This window comes from Gobius niger, assembly GCF_951799975.1.
Source record: "Gobius niger genome assembly, chromosome: 12".
Taxonomy (NCBI): Eukaryota; Metazoa; Chordata; class Actinopteri; order Gobiiformes; family Gobiidae; genus Gobius; species Gobius niger.
In genome coordinates this window covers 9,986,986-9,994,715 of record NC_136863.1, presented here as the reverse complement: position 1 = coordinate 9,994,715, position 7,730 = coordinate 9,986,986, and positions in this window count along the sequence as shown.

The following is a 7,730-nucleotide window of genomic DNA, read 5'->3' as shown; positions in this document are numbered from 1 at the left end:
TAAGAACACACAGGGAGAGCATGCAAACTCTACTCAGAAAGATTATACATATATAATCATAAAACAAGGTGATTATTGAAGCAAAAAGTGGTGGAAGAACCATTTTTATTACTTTAATGGGACTATAGAGCTTAAAAATGTTAAAATTATGTATTTTCCTCCCCCTACATGTTCCAGCAATGTCCAAATGTGTAGAATGAGCTCAGACTTATTCACCACAACTGCCTCTAAAATCCTGCCCTGTCACTCAAAAAGTTGTGAATTCGGTCATGCACAAGCTTAATATAGAAACTGCAGTTACGCTTAAGACCTGAGGTGGCAGTAGTGAGTGTAAAATGACTAAGTTGCATTTAGTTCCTTTAAGCCACACTTGGATGAAATGTCATCCGAGCATAAATGCCATTATGGATGTTTTTATTGGTGAAAAATAGTCATTTCAGACCTATAGTTTTCAAAACCTCTTAACCTCTTAACCCCCACCTGAACCAAGCTCATTTTCTCCAGTCTGCTTCGACCCAAATTTAAAAACGTCTTGAAAAAACGAGTCAAAACAGCGACAAATATGACACGAAAACGAGGATGAAAATGCAACTAAAACAACTACAAAACCGCAACAAAAAAGGCCCAAAAAAAGCAATGAAAATGTGACAAAAATGCTACAAAAGGGCAAACAAAAAAGAGACGAAAATCCAATGAAACGGCAACAAATAGTGACAAAAAAAGTGATGAAAAAAAAGTGATAAAAAAAAAGTGACAACAACAAGGCAACCATGTGAGGACAAAGATATAGTCCAGTTCACTATGTAATTTAGCCGGATTTTTGCGGAGAGTATCAAAACTATACAAACTATACAAACTTTATTAAATAAGCAATCAGAAAAACAGTGTATGGAAGAAAAAAACAGTGTAATAATAGCGATAATAACATTTATATGTACAAATTTGGTCGTTCCAATGAAAAAAGTCAATGAAACCCTTGTCAAATTTTTCATGGAGTTACCATAGCGATGACCAGAACTCTCCCCATTTACTCTAATGGAGAAATGTTGTCGTTTGGTAAAATAATTGCACAATTTTACCAAATGACAAGGGCAAATGGAAACATTGTTTTTCTCATTGCTTACACCATAAGGTTTCCAAAAATATATAGTTTTCATATCTCCACAAAAATGTGTGAAAAACAGTGGAAATCTAAACATAGTGAACCGGACTATTGGGTCTTCGCTTTCGTCCAGAAGCTTTACGATTTGGGTAAAGCCGAACTGGAGAAAATGTGCTCGATTAAGGTTAAAAGATGTAGTAAAGTCAAAAGTACGAGCTCTATAAAAAGTGCTCATCATGAAATTTACAAGGAAAACATTTCACTTTTGTGCTTTGTTAATGTCCACTGTCAAACACACACAGGCTCCTTATGTGTAAAACCACAGCAGTCGGCACCCGCATATGAAAGTATAACGATCATTTCTCAAATCTACTGTGTCGACTGTGATGCTGCTAAACACTGTTAAACATCTCATCCTGCCAGTTTGCCCCATTTCCCACAGGCCCCGGCAGAGCTCCAGCGGCTGCAGGAGCAGTGGCTCCAGTTTCACACAGACGGCTTTGAAGACGAGAAGACGAGCGACAACACAAAGACTGTGGCATCTGCTGCTGTCATGATACTTCCCTGACTCATTACTGCTGAGTGAGAACGCAGGACAGCTAATTTCTATTCTCTCTGTTGTCTTTAAAGACACACTGCGGAACATTTCACCCGAGGATAAAACAAAGAGTGTTTGTAGCAGTTAAAATGACTTAGAAAGGTCTTGACTCGCTTCTCCTCAGACGTGAGTTCGCAGAGTTCTTTGTATCGTACATTGATTGAGAATGTTCTACAAACAGTACATGTGGACGTCTTGAACCTTATCTTTGGACTTTCTCTTTTACCAATTCGCTGTGTCTGCACTGAGCCTGTCACAGTTTCTCACACTGGACGCCATCCGTGTTGCAAAGTGGTTTATACATGGACTCAATGCCGACATCGTCCGAATCACAGTCCCTCTGTTTTCTATTATATACTGTAATTATAGAGAATTATTATCTGTGAAGAGCTGCAAACAAGTGCTGCTTTTGGTCCTGGTTTTGACGTGGTTTATGTGGATGTGAGTAGGGCGGTGTATCGCTAAACAATACCAGTATGGTATTGATAAAAAATGTAGACCGGTATTGAAAAAAATGAAAGTATAAGAAAAATATATACAGTATATACCGGTATGGTCCAGGGTCAACATCAAAGAAAGTGACCTGGTTGTTTCAGCTCAAACAAATTATTTATGTCCCCTCATTTTTTTCCAATTTCCTTTTCCCCCATTTTCTCCCAATGTTTGCCCCATTTTTCACACAGTGTTTTCTTATTTTTGCCCCCAATTTTTTCTTGCTTTCCCAATTTTTCCCCTCATTTTTGCTCTTTTATTACTAATATTTCTCCCATTTTTGCCCCATTTTTCTATTAAAAAAAAAAAGATTTACAAAATTTGTCCTTATTTTTTTGCCAGAATTTCTCCCAATTTCCCTTCAAATTATTCCCAATTGTTCACAGTATTGTACACTGTATTGTTCTGCTTTCAGAATTAGAATAGTTTTATTGCCATTCTTTGAGAACAGGTTCACAACTAGGAATTTTTGTCGTAGTGGCATGGTAGTGCTCTCACTTTGCAGCAAGAAGGTCACGGGTTGGATTCCCACCTGGACGGGGCCCTTCTGTGTGAAGTTTGCATGTTCTCTCCGTGCGTAGGTTTCCTACAGGTACTCCGGTTTCCCCACCACTAAAAACATGTACAATAGGCCATGCTGGATGATGTGTATGCGTGAATGAATGATGGGGACTGTCGGCGCAGATGAGTGCAGTTGTGACAGCACTCTGACCAGTCTCCCCCAGGAGAAACTGAAGCTACAAAAGTGTAAAGTGCTTTGTGACCATGTCTGTGAAAGACGCTAATAAACATCTTCTTCTTCTTCTAAAAATGCAACGCAGAATTTAGATTAAAGTAAGCTGCCAACACTTATAACTATAAGGCTATAGGGGCATGCAAAAAGAACATTAACATAAATAATACATAAAAAATCAAAAATGATAAAGACAACAACAGATGTGCAGGCGCTAGATGACAAATAGTTTACTATATTGGGACAGGTATCGGTATCGTGAACCAAGTATCGTTAAAATACTGACATTGAAAAATAATGAGACAGTACCCAGCCCTAGATGTGAATCAACTAAATAAATGAAGTACAAATGTGGACCAACTCCATATTAGAGCAGTGCCAAAGCCTATTCCAGACACGATAAAAGCTGGTCTTAAGAGCTGCATGTGACTTTTAAAACATTACAGATGCCGTTACAGATCATGCCGTCCCCACCTTGACAGAGTCGGATTGCGATCACAATCAAGATTAGTCAAATAATACAGCCAAGATGACGCTTTCTCGTGCCTTACCTGGGTGCGCTGATCGGTCCAGCGTGGTTTCAAAGAACACGCTGGTTCAGTTGTGAACACTCTGTCAAGTCGTCTTCCAGGACTTTGACCGTTCTCTATCTGACAGCGGCAAAATGCTATAAATCTGATGCAACTGAGGCTTGTTGTTGTGATAATCTTTTCTCAGCGAGGTGGTCTCTGTCCACAATATCCACGTTTATGTTGTGCTGGAATTTAAAGGCCCTGTACCAGTTTTCTTCTCGTAATAGAATGTGTTTTGTCCTTTGTGTACAAGGAAGCTGTTTGGTTGAGGTACGTATTGGTGTTCTGATAGCTAGTCTGAAGATTTTGTAACACATGAGCGGTGACCTCACTTTTGTAAATACTTCATATAACTGCACTGATACTCCCTCAAGACCTTTGGAGTATGTGACCTTGCATTAAGGGCATCATAGGGTCGTAAATCTCTCCAACCATCTCTTGTATTCATTGATAAGACACCTTTTGTGAAGCTTAGGCAAGAGCCAACCTGTGTTTAAGCTAACCCTCAGCAGCAGGAGAGCCCCCAGCCCTTTCAGCCTCTCCATCTCCTTCAAAACTTACAGGGCTTGTACTGTACACAAAATATGGGCATGTGTAAATCCAGGGCACTCACATACATCTTTATCACTATCACGATCTAGAACAGCTGAAACAAAACATCAAGAAGTTCCTCTTCCTGATTTTCAAGCAATATCACAGTAAACCCTTCCCACCCCTTCCTCTTTCTCTCGTCTGCTCGGCCTGTGTGGTTGTTGGATTGAGCTTAGCAAGTGATTGAGAGGTGAGAAAAGCTAATTCATGAAGGACCTCAGGAGGAGCTTTTTGGAAGCTCCTGCTACGGCGCCAAGAAAAGCCAACAGTGAAGATCCAAGGATTACTCAAAGATGCGCTAGAAGCTCAAAACACAACTCCAGGTCTGATTTTGATGAGAGAACAACTTTGTAACAAGGCAAAAAGATCAGAAAAGGTGGTAGCGGCGCAGATGGTAGAGTGGGTCGTCTTGTGATCGCAAGGTTGGGGGTTTGAATCCCGCCTACAGATGCACACTGTTGTTTTGTCCCTGGGCAAGACACTCACTCTCCTTGACTCCAGTGCGTACATTGTGTGAATGAGAGTGTGACTGGGTAGCTTTGAGGGCCTAATGTGGGAGGAAAACCACTTTTTTTAATTTATTTTTTAATCTTTATATAACCAGGAAAGTCCCGTTGAGATTACTAATCTAATTTTCAAGGGCGTCCTGACCAAGACAGCAGCACAAGTCAAGACAATTTAGAATTACAGGGCAGATTTCAAGCAACTATTTCATAAAACTATTGGATTTCATTTCCAAACCTTTGAGCAATAGTTTAAACTCTCCTATTCAGTTCTTTTAATTTCCAGTCTTTTTGTAAAATCCTCTATGTTGTGGGGGCAGAATACTGAAATGCCACCTGACCAGATTATATGTGAATATACAATTTACAATTTAACTTGAGAACATTTACCATTTTGCATAATACCCCCCTTAAGTTTTATGTGACCGCAGTACGTTCCTGAAACTCTTTCAACACACAATTTTTGTTCACATAGAAAATGATACACACAGTTTCATATGAGAACACCTGGACTGAACGATGTTTGGGTTTGAGCTGTGCAGTGTCATATCTGTCCTGTGTGTTCAGGTTTTTACAATAATGAGCATTTTTGACCAAATAATGCAGTGTTTAGGGGAAAGAGTGTCCTATCATTAAAGAAAAACTCTTACATTTGTGCATATAGTACAGAGTGTCATTGTTACTTGCAAGGTCTTCTGTGCCTTGAATCCACCTCAAAACCCCCACACATCTTCCACCCGCCGTCACCATTGCTCAATTCAAATGTCGTAAATCGCACTTTATCGTCTGACTGCAGTAAATGCGGCAGAAAACCAGCAGCACTAATTACTGATGCTATTTCACTGCCGCGCCTCCTCAGTCATAATCAATGAGGCCTGTAACACTCCATTGCAGCCTAATTGGATTTGTGTGAGCTCAGATTGGATTGTGCTGGTTTGGGACGACATGACAGCGGCGCTTATTACTGACCGATCATCAACCTCCCGCCACCGCAGCTGTGTCAGACGTGGCAGACGTTCTGATTACTGTAAATTTGTTGTTTGTGAATATATTGATGTAACACAACTCATTTCTTGCAACACATCTCGTCATTAGAAAATATGTATTAGTATTTTTTTACTTACAGGTTAAAAGGCAGGAGACTTCAGTCTTCAATCTTCAGTCAGTTACATAAAGGAAGTCCCACACACCATCAATCCTTGCAGAAAGTTTATTAATAAAAACGTTTCTTCCTCAGGCAAATGCACTTTGGTTAGGAAAAAAAAGTGTCATTATATTCTAATTACTATAAGATGTTAAGATTTATTTTCCCTCTTGTAAGACACTTATTCCACCAGCAGATAATTATCAACTTTTTGTGCTGTACATTAAAGCAGTACTAAGTAGCTCACGCCCCTAGAGGCCATAAGCGCCACTGCAGGTGTCGTTGCATGTTACAGTTTTTTACTCATTAATTGTCCGTGAGAGTAAATACTACGCCGACAGAAAAGACAAAGGGAGAGAGGGATATTGTACATCCTATTACACAATGGAGATATTTTTTTCACTCAAACCTGGCTGTAAATACTGTTTAAGTGGCGCTAGCCCGCTGTTAGCTTTACCCATTAGCCTGTTAGCTTCTTCTTTGTGATTCCATTAGTATGTATTGCTCCTCCGACCCATTGGCAGTGAAGTTGCAATTGTGTTTTTCTGGCCAGAGACACCAAGGGGAGATGAAATATCCCCCTAATCATCCCATTAACACTTGTATTAACCCCAGAGGGACTACGAAAAGGATTTATTAAGGTAAACAAGTTACTTAGTGCTGCTTCAAACAAAACAAAAGCAGTACTAATGGTCTCAACTTATAATATATAGTGCTTTTCCACCTACTCCCTTACTCACACTCTCATTCATACACCAATGCACTGTCAGTGTCGTGTGCAAGGACACAGCGGCAGTGTGTACATTCAGGGGGCTGGGATTTGAACCTTCTGATCATGAGACGACCCTCTCTACCATCTGCAAAAAGATCCCAGGCCTTTTACAATGAAGTTTGTGTTTGCACCTGTGTCGGATTCGATTTCCTTTGCACCCACAGAGATCATGAAGGGGTTTGGATGCTTTTCTCCTTTATCTATGTCAGCTGATCCAAAATATTTACTTTGACAGGAATTACTTCACAAAACCAAACATGCTTATACACTGGGTAACTAACCTCATTGAATCCAAGCACACTTGAGACATTTCTGTTGTTTTGCTTTGCTGGACACATTGATTTCGGGGCTTGATAACGTGTCTGTACAGATAATGCTTTGTCCTCTTTATTGGGCCATAAACGCTCAGATCAGATAACAGGCGCCGGCTCGGTGCGTTATCAGCGATGTTTTGAAATTGAACGTGTATTTCTGATCAATAAAGTAAGAAGACAGTCCCGCTTTAGCCCCACTGCTCGATTCCTGTTTTTGTGTTGAGATATCCCCGTAAACAGACTTGCCCCCAGACTGTTACGCCTCTTATGAATATGAATTGGCTGTTATGCACATGTCCTGTCTCAGATGGATGATTAGCATTTTAGCATTTCATGAATTACTTTTTAATTATGTATACAGATCTCGCCCAGCATGCCAAACATAATTGCAGACAAGATTAGATTATTCCCCCCCCCCCCGTGTACACCCAAAAGAGCTGAGGCGGGGAATTAAAAACACAACCGTCGTGAAAATTGAGACATTTCTAAAGTGTTTCCCGACAAATCTGTGCCTCGGCCCGAAGAGTCATCTGCAGTCGGCACAGTCTCTCCGGGATAATGTGCCAGACTTCACACGTCTCTGCTGGAATGAGGCTGCTCCACTCAGATGTTGCTTCTCGATCAAATACTATTCGTGTTTTACGCGGCCATATGATCTCTGATACCGGTTTTTAGGGTTTGCATTTCAAAGCTAAAGACAGAGGAAGTGCACTATACAACAGAAAGTTAGGTTGCCTTGAGTTTCATTGTGGAAGAAGTGTCTCGTTATGTTTATCTCCAAACTGCTTTTAGCATTTGGCAGCAAGTTGGACTCATATTACTTGTCAGCTCAGAACAAAGAGGTACATCTAAGCAGGAATGTGCTAAACCATTAATAAGGACTGAGTAAACATGGCGTGACACTCGAAA